This window comes from Zalophus californianus, chromosome 3, assembly GCF_009762305.2.
Source record: "Zalophus californianus isolate mZalCal1 chromosome 3, mZalCal1.pri.v2, whole genome shotgun sequence".
Classification (NCBI taxonomy): domain Eukaryota; kingdom Metazoa; phylum Chordata; class Mammalia; order Carnivora; family Otariidae; genus Zalophus; species Zalophus californianus.
In genome coordinates this window covers 155,335,065-155,347,390 of record NC_045597.1, presented here as the reverse complement: position 1 = coordinate 155,347,390, position 12,326 = coordinate 155,335,065, and the positions used below count along the sequence as shown (strand labels likewise).

The 12,326-nt window shown below is 36.2% G+C and overlaps 2 pseudogenes across 1 annotated transcript; both read left to right on the top strand.

Moving 5' to 3' along the window:
- The first annotated feature begins 5,697 nt into the window (after positions 1-5,697).
- On the top strand, positions 5,698-6,623 carry LOC113920324 (annotated as a pseudogene).
- Positions 6,624-7,460: 837 nt separating this feature from the next.
- On the top strand, positions 7,461-8,922 carry LOC113920326 (annotated as a pseudogene). Its single transcript, XR_004819993.1, has one exon. The product of XR_004819993.1 is annotated as an elongation factor 1-alpha 1-like (transcript).
- The last annotated feature ends 3,404 nt before the right edge of the window (positions 8,923-12,326 follow it).

Sequence of the window (12,326 nt, the reverse complement as noted above, 5' to 3'; positions counted from 1 at the left end):
ACACCTTTTAAATGATACAATTTGTTTTGCCCACATAATTGAGAGTTAACTGGCTGTGGTAATTGGTCCAATTGGACATGAATGTGTCCTCAGAAAAAGAAAAATTAAAGTGCTTTCATGTCTGTGAAAATTCCCTCTGAGTATGAGAGTGATGAATAATACATACAAGGTAAAACATACTCTGACTCTGGTTCACAGACCTGAGATCCAAAGAGAGGCACAGCACTATTACAAACTTGCTAATCATCAAACTCAAATCATTTAAGCTTTAGGCCTTAAATAGACCAAAACATTAACTATTAGGCATTAATGACATAAAATTTAACAGGCTGGGAGCTAACAAAAAGTAACAAAAGAATCCATTAAAAAAGAAGGAAGTGAATTTTGAAAGGTATTTTGGCTATGAGTTATTTTTCAGAATTAATTTATATTGTGTGGCAACTTGGATCTTTAAGAACAGTCTTTAAAATAAGACTTAAATTTAATATATGATTTTGTTATTAAATTCTATGTAAGACTAACCAGATGTGGTTCCTAACCTGTAAGACCCTGCAGTTTTTAAGATCTTGGCATTTGTATTAGACATTTAAAAATGTTTTTTTAAATTATATATTATATTCAAACCCATTATCATCTATGTACCCAGATGATATGATGGCAAGTAATACAAGAAAATTAAGGAAGAAAAGCATATTTTATTTTAAAAATGCAATCCAAACAATAGTGTTTGAATAGAATTGAATAGAGTTTGAACTGTTTTTGAATTGTAAAAATGTCTTCTAAGTTCCATCTCTGTTACTTCTAAGATATGTGACTTTGAATGACTCACCAAATAATCTTCTGTAAATTGGTGATAATATTTGTCCAATGTATTTCACAAGGTTATTTTGGAAATCGTATTAAATGTATAAGAAATCACTAAATCTGTATGAGAATATGTGTAAGAATGAACTAAATCACACTGTCAACTGTAAAACTGATTAGTCTTTTTAGGGCATTTATTTCTTATAGAATCTGTCTAGGGGCACCTGGGTGGCCAGTTGTTTGAGTGTCTGACTCTTGGTTTCTGCTCAGATCATGATCTCTGTTTCTGGGATCCACGCTACCAGGCTCTACACTCAACAGGGAGTCTGCTTCTCCTCCTCTCCCTCTGCCTCTCCCCCCACTTGTGTGTTTCTCTCTCTCTCTCTCTCTCTCAAATAAATAAATAAGTAAATCTTAAAAAAATAATCTGTCCAAAACAATTCAGTTGCCCCATGAAAATGAATTAAAAATAATTATTGGTGATCATTCATATCTCAAGGACAATAGGATTTCAAATCAAAATGCAGGAAGATAGTGAAGTTCCGTTTATGATTTGCACAAAGATTGACGTCAGTCATTTTATAATGAAAGAATGTATATATATATATGTCACAACGGCATATATATATATGTATGGCCATGTTTGGTGAGTGAATGTCTTGTTAATGTTTTCACATTTTTGGGTAGCTGTTTTATTTGCATATTGCACAATTTTATAGAGATTTATTATTATAATTAAAAATTTTTGATGTGCACCTTTATGTGAATGTGACAGAAGAGTAAGTGAGGGACTTTCAGTCTTTGGTTTTATATGTTTTATTTTTCCAGACTTGACATCTTTTACTCAAATAATACATTTTTTAATATGTCAATGATTTTCCTATTATGCTAGGGATTTGAGATCTCTGAGAAAGTTTCACTTTATCATTTTGAACAATTTCTTCCCCATTTTGCATAGAGTCTACCAATGCCAACAGTTGTTGATGTCTCTAGAAACAGATGGTTTGTGGGAGGATTGTTGAGTGAGATATTCTGCATCATGGTCCCAAGACTGCACAGTTGCTGTTGGAAAGGTTACAGAAATGACAACTGGTATAAGAGAAGTTGCAAACCAGAGAGTGAAAATAGCCAGACAACTGTATGGAGACTATCCAAATTAAAAGACTTTTTGATGAAATTTTGACATTTCTTACAGAATAAAATGCAGCGATTGCAGGAAGTTTGGATGGTATTAAGGTAGTTGACATATTGGCAATGCTTTTCTTATCTATTCTTTAACAAGTTTCACAGTTCACCCTGAGGATGATGACTATGTGGGAGACTCTTTCTATAGCAGGATTTTTTTTTTAATGTCCTTGGGTTAGAGATAATGGATTTGTTCATTCCCTTTTGCACATCGTGTCCCTAGTTAAACTAAAGGTATTTTTCTTTCATTCAAGAAATTGAATGGTTAAGGAAACATTAAATTATTCTCCACCACTTAATTAACTGAGACATTCTTTATCGGAGAGGAGTAGGATTTGGAAAATAAGATAATAGTGTGACCCTTGAGTTAAAGTAGCTATTCCAAATATGGGGAATTTAGGTTTGAGTTAAGAACACATATGGGACACATTTCTGGGCTTCCCCGTGTTCAGTGGCATCTCTCATGAACGTGTTTTAAGTAAGTCTCTTTCAAATGTCAGCTTAGTACATGTTAACCTGGAGGTGTCAATGGATATGGCTTGATTTTTTTTAACTTTTTTTTCCCTTATTTACATCCTATTCTTGCTCCCATCAATAAAAGTACAGTGAATTAAATTGTTAGCAGCTCCCTTCAAATATCTGAGTATTTAAGAGTAGAAGAAAGTACACGGTAAGCATACTATTTAATTATCTTATTAAATATGTATTGTTTCTATTATATGATATCAACTGAATTATACTAACTTAGATTTCAATGTGCAGTAGTGGTATTTGGATCAGCACATTTACTTAAAAACAATAAATGAGGGTTCATACAGATGCTATCACTAACAACATAGCCTAACCAAGATTAGGAAGCCCCACCCTGTCTCTCCCACTTCCTCCTTCCTGTCCTCTATTTTTTGTATCACCTGTCCTTCTTTCTTTTTCCTTTTCTTGTGATGAAGACTTTTAAGATTTACTCTTTTAGCAACTTTCAAATATGCAATACATTAGCATTCACTATAATCCCCAAGCTGTACATTACATCTCCATGATTTATTTATTTCATAACTAGAAATTGTACCTCTTCACACCCTTCAATCATTTTGCCCACCCCCACCTTGCCTCTGGCAACCAGTAAATTATTTTCTGTATCTGTGAGCTTGTTTTGTTTATTTTTTGTTTGTTTTAGCTTCCACATTCAAGTGAGATCATATGGTATTTGTCTTTTTCTGTCTGACGTACTTCGTTTAGCATAATGTCCTCAAGGTCTATCTATGTTATCACAATGGCAAGATTTCATTCTTTTTTTGTGGCTGAATAGTATTCCACCTGTGTGTATGTGTCTGTGTGTGTGTGTGTGTGTGTGTGTGTGTGTGTGTGTGTGTGTACCATGTCTTCTTTATCCATTCATCCATTGATGGACACTTAGTCCTTTCTTTCTAATAACCTCAAAAGACAGGGCCAACACCATGATATGTACTGAAATTTGAAACACATAGATTCAACATATGAAAGAACTAAACAACAACAACATTCCTCCTCCAAAAAACCCCCCAAAATCCGTAATGGGTCCCTGGTCATACACAGCCTGGGAACGTGTTGGAGAACCGGTAGTCTATAGACATCAACTGTTTCAGTCAGTACAAGATGCTTTTAAACACCTGTCAGATCATCAATTGATTGGTTTCCTTCAGGAAGTTATAAATGGGAATTTCTGCTCCACCATCCCTGCTTCACCCACAGTGGATTTAAACAGACTGGCCAACGTGATGGAGGTTATAATATATGTTGGCAGAAATTCTACTTGAGTTTCTCATGAGATTTTAGTTTGGGCCATTTCATTTATAGCAGACTTTCAAAATTTTCTTCTCCACATATCTCTATGTTAATTTAGGACAGATACACAAAATCATAATGAAGTAAAAGAAGCAAGTGAGAGGGAGGACTTTATTTTGTTTTGTTTTTAAATAAATAGACTTTATTTCTTAGAATACTTTTAGGTTTATACAAAATGGAATAGAAAGTATGGAGAGTTTCCATTTATTGCCTCTCCTCACCCTGCCACATCCTGCCACTCCATCTAATTTCCTCTAACATTAACATCTTGCATTGGTGTGGTACTTTTGTTACAGTTGATGAATTATTATCGGCATATTACTACCAACTAAAGTCCATTGTTTACATTAGGGTTCACTCTTTGTGTTATACATATCTAGGGATTTTGCCAAATGTATAAAGTCATGTATCTGCCATTATGTTATCATACAGAATCATTTCACTGCACTAAAAATCCATTGTACTCTATCTATTCATTCCTTCTCCATGATCCTCAGCCCCTGGAAATCACTGACAATTTTTTTGTCTCAACAGTTTGTCTTTCTAAAGAAAATATTTTAATTCAAATACCTTTTTATGTTAAATGATTCTTTTTCCTGAAGTATATTTCAATTTTGCGTAGAAATGGCACATAGTTCAAAAACTTATACAATGAATGCATTTGGAAGGACCAGTCATGTTAACATTTGCTTAGGACTTAAATGTGGGAATTTGCGTGGCTAATTTATTTTAAAAAATAGAAAATATGGACTAATGATGATAATATAGACATAAGCTTAATTGTAGCAATTTAAAAATCTTTGTCTCCAGGAAATGCTTTCATTTTGTTGGTTGTTTTTGACTGATTCTTTAATAATCCAGATATAACCTACAGTGGCAAAGGCTGTTTCTAACCTAAATGTAATAATTGCTACATTTAGTTTATGGTGGATCCATTTGGAAAATCAATAGTGATCAGAGAAGAGGAGATTGGGGCCAAAGAGTTAAGTGGCAGATGGTCACAAAATAGTTCCTTTACAGTACTGAATGACCGAGCAAAGTGACAAACAGCCGTCAGAAGCGGGATTTTTTAGATGGGAAACCAGGAATGTGATGCTGTTTCAAACTCACAACTGATTGCTTCTTTATCAAATAACTTCTAATAATTCTCTAAAGAATTTTAAAACCTCTTAAAATTCCCTTAAATATTATACCAAGGGAAGGAGGCTATTTTTGCACTGGCAGAGCTTCCAAGAATGATAGTTTGGCAAGCGAAGCTCTATTTCCTTACTATACGGTACATGATAATGTTCATTACAACTGTATTGAAATGATCCATTTGGCATAGTACTAAATCTGGTCTAATTCAAAAACGAATTCAAATTTCATAAAACCCAACAGTAAAGCTGAACATACTTTTTTCTTTTATTGACAATGGTCTTATCATACTTAAATTGCTTTTTTATTTTTATATATAATGCTTAAAGATTTGTCACCACTTCTTTTCTAAAGATTAAAAACATTTATTATGTTAGAAAATCAATTAGATATTTGCTATATCAAGGATTGAAACTCTACAAGGTTTTGCATGTTAACTGCTTGAAATTTTTCTGCTTTACAGTGCAGATGATATCTATTTACTTACTATAACATCATTAAAGTAGTCCCTGATTTTGTTAAATAATAGTGCTCAACTCTTTATGATTGCGAATCCATTTATTTAGCAGAAAATATTAAATAAAGATCACAAGAAATATTTAAAATACCCATTGGAAATTAAGATTATTATGTACTTTTTTTAAGGTGTAAATTTCAGAAACAAGATACATATATCCTATTAAATGTTAGCATTTGAAAAAAATTATGCCATTTTTTTAGATAACCACAATGTAATTCCCACACTATTATATGTTAGAAAACCCACATAAAAAAGTGAATTGGGGCTCCTGGGGCTCCGCTCAACTGCCTGCACACCGCTCCCAGGGGCCCTTGCTGTGCAGGCCGGGAAGCCTCTCTCTGTTCTGCCCCCATCATGCAAAGTTAAGTTTGAAGAGAGGGGAAGAAGGAAACATAGATATGAAGAGGAAGATCCAGCTGGGGCTGAGGAACTAGACCCCAGCAGCTGTCTGAGAACTTGTCCTGGACAATTACAAATCATATGATGTGAAAATTGAGGGCTTAACAGCTGAATGTGTGAACTTAGAATTCCTTAGTTTAATAAATGCAGGCTTGATTTCAGTTTCAAATCTGAATTGAAATTTGAAAATTTGAAAAAGCTTGAGCTTAGTGACAATAGAATCTTTGGAGATCTGGTCATGCTAGCAGAAAAACTTCCAAATCTCACACAGCTAAACTTACATGGAAATAAACCAAAAGACTGATATCATCTTGGAGCCTTTGAAAAAGTTGGAATATCTGAAAAGCCTAGATTTAACTGTGAGGTTATGAACCTGAATGACTACTGAGAGAGTGTCTTCAAACCCCTGCCCCAATGGACCTACCTTGATAGCTATGACAGGAGGATCGGGAAGCCCCTCACTTAGATGACAAGGTGGTTGGTGTGGATAAAGAAGAGGCGGATGAAGGAGAAGATGGGGATGAGGAGGGTGAGGAGGAAGAGTTTGATGATAAAAAGGATAAAGACAAAGACAAAGATGTGGAAGGTGAAGAGGATGAAGATGAAGTCAGTGGGGAAAAAGTAGAACTTGGGCATGATGAAGTTGATGAAGGTGAAGACAATGAGGACCAAGATGCATATAGAAGGGGGAAGAAAGTGGGAATAGAGGAAGAGAGAAACAGATGATGACAGAGAAGATGATTCAGACCCTGAATAACCTACAAAAAAAGAACTGTTCAGTTTTGGTTGGACTGCTCATGTGGATTTGGTAGCTGTTTTGAAAAAAAGGTAGCTGTGATACAAACCCCAGGACACCTCGCTATCCAAAGAGCCAAAGAATCGTTCCTATGACATTCCACCTTCCTCCATTTAATCCCTCTTGGAAATTCACCATCCAGCTTGGGGACTTCACCCCAACAAAATTGTAAGCATCGTTAGGTTTTCATGTAAGACTCTTGCAGTAGCATGGAGAGCTGTGATTGTGAGTAAACCGTCTGTGGCTATCAGTTACACCAAGACTGTAATAGCATTTTTACTTTCTGTACAATAAAGAAGATTTGCAAATAAAATCTTAACATTTTGAAAAGAATAAAAAGTTAATTGTAATTGGAACCGAGCTGAATGGAGTTCCAAACCTAGAGTTGGAATATCTCCAAACCTGAAGCTCCTTAACATACTCAATGAAAAATAAATTTGTGTGTTTGTGTCTCTGTCTGTGTATTTAAATATATATATAGATATATAAAATGTATGTATACATCTGTGTATATCAAATGTTAATATATCTGTGTATAAAAGGGCGCACTAATTCTCCCTTATAGATTAATGTGAGATATTAGAATATTGACCACTTTAGGAATGAAATGTCTGAACAAAGATTCTTTTGACAAATGTCAATAGTATGAATATATGAATAGAAAGAGCAGACATAGGCAGTGTTTGAATAAATCAAATAAGGTTTACTCATCCAAATGATGAAGAAGTAGGTCACTATAGCAACATATACAGAGACTTTTTTGTAACGGGTTTGCCGCCAGAACACAGGTGTGGTGAAAACCACCGCTCAACCTAAACCAAAATGGGAAAGGAAAAGACACATCAACATCGTCGTCATTGGACACGTAGATTCGGGCAAGTCTAACACTACCGGTCATCTGATCTACAAATGTGATGGGATCGACAAAAGAACTGTTGAAAAATTTGAGAAGGAGGCTGCTGAGATGGGAAAGGGCTCCTTCAAGTATGCCTGCGTCTTGGATAAACTGAAAGCTGAACCTGAACATGGTATCACCATTGATATCTCCCTGTGGAAATTTGAGACCAGCAAGTATTATGTGACCATCATTGATGCCCCAGGACACAGAGACTTTACCAAAACCTGATTACAGGCACATCTCAGGCTGACTGTGCTGTCCTGATTGTTGCTCCTGGTTTTGGTGAATTTGAAGCTGGTATCTCCAAGAATGGGCAGACCCGTGAACATGCCCTTCTGGCTTACACTCTGGGTGTAAAACAACTAATTGTTGGTGTTAATAAGATGGATTCCACCAAGCCACCCTATAGCCAGAAGAGATATGAGGAAATTGTTAAGGAAGTCAGCACCTACATTAAGAAAATTGGCTACAACCCCGACATAGTAGCATTTGTGCCAATTTCTGGTTGGAATGGTGACAACATGCTGGAGCCAAGTGCTAACATGCTTCGGTTCAAGGGATGGAAGGTCACCCGTAAAGATGGCCATGCCAGTGGAACCACACTGCTTGAAGCTCTGGATTGCATTCTGCCACCAACTCGTCCAACTGACAAGCCCTTGCGTCTGCCTCTCCAGGATGTCTACAAAATTGGTGGTATTGGTACTGTCCCTGTGGGCCGAGTGGAGACTGGTGTTCTTAAACCTGGCATGGTGGTCACCTTTGCTCCAGTCAGTGTTACAGCTGAAGTAAAGTCTGTTGAAATGCACCATGAAGCTTTGAGTGAGGCTCTTCCTGGGGACAATGTGGGCTTCAATGTCAAGAATGTATCTGTCAAAGATGTTCGTTGTGGCAATGTGCCTGGTGACAGCAAAAATGACCCACCAATGGAAGCAGCTGGCTTCACGGCTCAGATGATTATCCTGAACCATCCAGGCCAAATCAGTGCTGGATATGCACCTGTGCTGGATTGTCACACGGCTCACATTGCTTGCAAGTTTGCTGAGCTGAAGGAGAAAATAGATCATCGTTCTGGAAAAAAGCTGGAAGATGGTCCCAAGTTCTTGAAATCTGGTGATGCTGCCATTGTTGATATTGTTCCTGGAAAACCTATGTGTGTTGAAAGCTTCTCTGATTATCCTCCTCTGGGCCATTTTGCTGTTTGTGACATGAGACAGACGCTTGCTGTAGGTATCATCAAAGCAGTGAACAAGAAGGCAGCTGGAGCTGGCAAGGTCACCAAGTCTGCCCAGAAAGCTCAGAAGGCTAAATGAATATTATCCCCAATACCTGCCAACCCCAGTCTTAATCAGTGGTGGAAGAACAGTCTCAGAACTGTTTGTGTCAGGGGTGCCTGGGTGGCTCTGTTGTTAAGCTTCTGCCTTCGGCTCAGGTCATGATCCCAGGGTCCTGGGATCGAGCCCCACATCAGGCTCCCTGCTCCGCGGGAAGCCTGCTTCTCCCTCTTCCACTCCCCCTGCTTGTGTTCCCTCTCTCGATGTGTCTCTCCCTGTCAAATAAATAAATAAAATCTTTATAAAAAAATAACTGTTTGTGTCAGTTGGCCATTTAAGTTTAATAGTAAAAGACTGGTTAATGATAACAATGCAGCATAAAACCTTCAGAGGAAAGGAGAATGTTTTGTGGACCATTTGTTTTGTGTGTGTGTGTGTGGCAGTTTTAAGTTTTTAGTTTTTAAAATCAGTACTTTTTAATGGAAACAACTTGACCAAAAATCTGTCACAGAATTTTGGGACCCATTAAAACAAAAATTTAATGAGAAAAAAAAAAAAGATATACAGACAGAATGAACATTGTCTATAGGAGAGAAGAGGTTTCTAGCCCCTAAGCCTCAGTAGTGGGAACACAGTTCCAAGTGACTTCTGAGTGAGGGTCATATCAGGCATTTTGAAATGAATATAACTGTTTTTATACAAATCTTGGATAGACTAGCATGTAGTTTTGCCTGGATATATGTTATAGGCCATGTTGCATGAGTCAGAGCAATCTCAGAATTATGTGAAACACAGTATTACTAAGGTATGGTACATGGTATACTCAGTAATAAACATTTTTCATTTATCACTCTCAATCTCTCCATGATGACACAGATTGGTTCAAATATGTTCCTAAAATACTTTCCTGTTCACTCATTCAATTATTGTTCACTGGTTCTAGTTATTTCTTTAGTCTTGAACCATTCATTGTCTGTCTTTGCATTTACAGACATACAGGTAATATAAATTTGGACATTCTACCCACCAGTGACATAAACTTGAATTTCAATTTTTCATTCTTGCTTGATGGGTGTGGGTATTATATACTACTCATTTGTGTAATTCTGTATCTCAAGTTGCCTTTCTTTGGTACCAACTGTTTATGACATCTTTTTGGCTGATTTGCATATTGTCCAAACAGTAGTGTGGGACCAGCCTAAAGGCCTGGGAACCTAGCCCTGATTCCAACAAATTCTAGAGCTACCTTTGTGTAAACTGAGTGCTTAGCAGATCTAACTCAGCTTTGCCTGCAGAGAAATGATCCAACACATTTTTCACAGCAACCTGGCAATAGCTTCTATTGCTTTGCTTATGTTACAAATTTGAGAAACACTGCTTTAGGAGTGATACTGAAAAGAAATCTTAATTTTAGTTTAGGGCTTTGCTGTTCACTGTGTATAAACAACAGAAACAAAGAAAAACCTAGTTTTGTACTTTGTCTGTCCTAGATCATCGGGACCTCTTTATCTACAGGCGTTTCCCCATGTGAAAATGAAGCATTAATGTAGACCCTTGAGAGTTTGGGTGGAGATTAAGAAAATGACTCACAAGATATGAATGTCTGCCACTGTTCCTAGCACATAGCAGATGTTTGTTAAACATGAATCTGTTCTTGAGATCTTTAAAATCTACCTGAGAAGTGTGATCATTTCTGATACTGAAATCATTATGACTTTAGCTGTTAGGATAACTGCTCCTTGCACATGCCAGTTGCTCCAAGTCGTTGTGCCTGAACATTAATTATCTACCAATAATAAAAATAATACCCAGAGGAAACTTATTTATGAGCATTCAATGCCATGGACATATCCTAAGCAATTTAAAAGCACCATGGCATTGGATAGTTAGAGCAACATGGACAGGTAGGAACTGTTATTATCATTTCCATTTTACACATGTGAAAGTGAGATTTTGGTAGTTAAAGGATACTCTAAGTTCATATGCCAATAAGTGTTAGCATTACTTGAACCTATGTTGTCTGATTCCGAATTCCATGCTCACATCCAATAAGCACTGCAACAGGGCCACTAGCCAAGAATTAATTGCTTTTCAGGGAAAGAGGAACAATATGTCAGAGCTGCCTAGGAAAAATAAAACTTTTCAAAAATTAAAATGTCAAGTCAGGTTTGTTTAGAGAAAAATTAGCTTAGGATTTCAAAGTATGACTTGAAAGAGATTCTCTTTCACTTTCTTCTACTTCATTTTTAAAATTTATTATATAGTGTTCTCACAGGCATTATCCATTACTGGTAATTTTGCATTCTTTTTTTTATATCCTAGAGTTTAAATGACCCCTTTTAGAACTTATGTCAGTGATAAAACCAACCTTTGTGGCTTTTACATCTCTGACTTTGTGACAAAAGTTTTTTGTTTTTTGTGTTTTTTTTTTTTTTTTTTTTTATATGCTGGAGGCTTGGAAGTCCTGTATTTCTAAGTTAGATAACAATGTCTATCTTCTCTATCTACGCAACGGTTTATGTATCTGTTTATCTATCATTTATCTATCTATCTATATTTTCATTTTTCTACCAAACATAAATGATAGCAATTATTCATTTAGTTGGTTTTGGGGATCTGACAGTCCTAGCTTCAAATTCTGATTTCCACACCTACTAGGTGTGTGAACTTGGGCAGATGTATTAATTCTATTGCTGCAAAACAAATTATTATAAATTTAATACTTTAAAATAAAACATATTTATTATATCACAGTTTTGGTGATCAGGAGTCCAGGCACAACCTATCTTGGTCCCCTGTTCAGGTCTCAAGGGGATTGAGATGTTAGGGATTCATTCCAGGCCCAGGATCTTCTTAGTATCTCACATGCTTATTGGCAAAGTTCATTTCCGTGCCGCTGTAGAACTCATAGGTTGACTTCTTCAAGCGCAGCCGGAAACTCCTCTGACCTCAGGGAAGGCCTTATTTTAGGCTTGACTCTCAAATCTGTGTTTTCTGATTTGTATATAGATAAAATGACATACGCCTTTCAGGGTTACTTGTGAGTATCAAATGAGACAATAATATAGCAGTGTCTGACACATTATAAATATTCAAATGTTATTTATTTTTTAATTAAAATCCAGCTTTTTTCTTTGTCTTCAGAATAATCTGTGTCACCTTCCATTCTAGGTTAGAGTTAATACATAATTTACGCTTCTCACATTCTAGGCAAGCTTTATTAGATATTTGGTTTTATAAATTTTACATGTAAGGAATTTAGAAAGTGTGGCTGCAGGTATACGTAGGTGTGCAGATTTTCTGTAGTAGAAACATTTTTAGCATCATTGTTTTTATTTTCTCAATTTAGTGGTGAAGATTATGGTGAGGTAAGATATATGAAAATGCTTTGTTAGCCACAAAACATAATGTAAATATTAGCAATAAATTTTTTTAAAAGATTTATTTGAGAGAGAAGAGAAAGAGGGAGCGTGGGGGGAGGCAGAGGGAGAGGGG